Source organism: Sinocyclocheilus rhinocerous, unplaced genomic scaffold (genome assembly GCF_001515625.1).
Source record: "Sinocyclocheilus rhinocerous isolate Xijiao unplaced genomic scaffold, SAMN03320098_v1.1 scaffold5218, whole genome shotgun sequence".
Classification (NCBI taxonomy): Eukaryota; Metazoa; Chordata; class Actinopteri; order Cypriniformes; family Cyprinidae; genus Sinocyclocheilus; species Sinocyclocheilus rhinocerous.
This window is the reverse complement of record NW_015639848.1, coordinates 119,164-121,500: the sequence shown is the minus strand read 5'-3', so window position 1 is coordinate 121,500 and position 2,337 is coordinate 119,164.

Sequence of the window (2,337 nt, the reverse complement as noted above, 5' to 3'; positions counted from 1 at the left end):
TTTTTGTGGTTATAAAAACAGACCTAAGCCAACAATAGCCTTTGAAATGACTTAAAATGCATTATATAAAAACAACGAGGCAATAATGATGGGTTAAATAATAATTATATGGTTTCATCAAATAGCACTGTTAAAATACATAATGTAGGCTAATACAAAATAAACAATTTATGTACATTATATGTTATTACAAATGCCTGCAAAGGGAGCCAAAGGCCTGGTAATTGCTGCTCTTACACTTACAGGATGATCAAATCTTTGTTTAATAGGCTGATCAAACATTTAATTCAAATATCCACTTAATCTTTCATTACAATTGTAATTTGTAAATAATACAATTTATTAAAGTTCTATTTTGACCCCTATAGTAGGTGGGTTTTTTTTTTGTTTAGTTTTTTTACTTCCATAATATTTGAGGGAGGGGGGCACAACAATACAATCCTGCTTAGGCACCCATTTGTCCAGCAGCGGCCCTGTCTCCCAACATTCATTTTGCCATTAATTGTAATAATCCAGTGATATTTTTGTTTGCACAAGGAGTCTGACAACAGCCAGGGCTCCACACAGAGATCTGATCTCATCATCATCCAGTCTGTCTGGAATGACATGAAGAAACAGAACAAACTAAGACGGACTAAATCCAGAAGAACTCCTTGTGCAAACAAAAATATCACTGGATTATTACAATTAATGGTATATATATATTACTTCATCAACCGGGCCAGGGAAGGCTAAACGAACCGCGCCCGAGCACGGTATGGAACGCTCACACTAGTCAAACGAACCGGGCTTTGGGGGTCAAACGCGCTCGGGCACGGTTCAAAACGCCTAGTGTGAGTACACCCGTACTCTTTACTCATTTACTAGGGCAGGGCATTTTTAATTATACATAGATCCATTAAACAGGTTGGTTAAAAGGTAAATAATAATTTTAATTCATGGATGTTAAACTCCACAAAGTCAAGCACACCTGAATCAGCTAATCAAGGTCTTTAGGATTACTTGAAAATTACAGTCAGGTGTGTTTGATTAAAGGGATAGTTCACCCCAAAATTAAAATTCTGTCATTAATTACTCACCCTCATGTCGTTCCAGACCTTCGTCATGTTCGGAACACAAATTAAGATATTTCTGATGAAATCCGAGATCTCTCTGACCCTCCATAGACAACAAGGGTACTACCATGATCAAGGCATAGAAACGTAGTAAGAACTTCATTAAAGGGGACATCATATGCAAAATACATGGTGTTTGAACATAAATGTGTGTTGGCAGTGTGTCTACTCAACCACCCTATAATGATAAAAATCCACCCAGTTTTTTTTAATCCCCAAAAAGTAGACAAGATGACAGCGCGTGCACACGCTGCGGCTTCTCTCTCTCCCGTCAGAACGGTGTTTTTGTGTTTTTGTCTTGTGAGTCGCAGTGTTTTTGTACGTCTTCGTCGCGTCTACCTGTCTTTAAGCGTGCATACAGTCGTGAGTTTCTGCTCGATGTCGGCAGAACCACATTTTTAGAGTTAAACTCCGCGCATGCCGAAGAGCTGCGGGATCTCGGTCTGCTCCGGAGGCCCACACCATCACCGACCCCCACTACTGCATCTCGCCCACAGCGGAGGCGCCACAAGCGGCGTGAGAGGAAGCAGAAGAGGGGTAAGTGCGAAGGTATCCGGGCTAGACTAACGGCTAACCCACACAAGCCAGCTATCCACACCATCGTACTGACCATCACTGTCCGGGCCAACCAGAAGCCGTGGCTGACAGGGGAGGTCTACAGACTCCTGAAGGCTTGGAATGCTGCCTTCAGTGCTGGAGATGAGGTGGGCCTGAAGACGGCTAGGGCCAATCTATCCCGCGGCATCAGAGAGGCTAAGAGACAGTACTCCAGGAGGATAGCCTATCGTTTCAGCGACAGCAGAGACACTCAGAGCCTGTGGCAGGGAATACAGACCATTACGGACTAGCCGCCTGGCCGGGTGGTGCAGTGACAACAATCTCTCTCTGAATGTGGAGAAGACGAAGGAGATTGTTGTTGATTTCAGGAGAGTGCGCACTCAGCATGCTCCTCTGTCCGTCAATGGTGTGACTGTGGAGAGAGTGAGCAGCACCAAGTTCCTGGGTGTGCACATCACAGAGGACCTCTCCTGGACTGACAACAGCGCAGTACTGGCCAAGAAAGCACAGCAGCGTTTCTACTTCCTCCGCAAACTGAGAAGAGCCAGAGCCCCGGCCCCCATCATGTGCACCTTCTACAGAGGCACCATCGAGAGCATTCTGATGAGCTGCATCACTGTGTGGTATGGCGCCTGCAACGCGTCCTGCCGCAAGACCCTTCAAT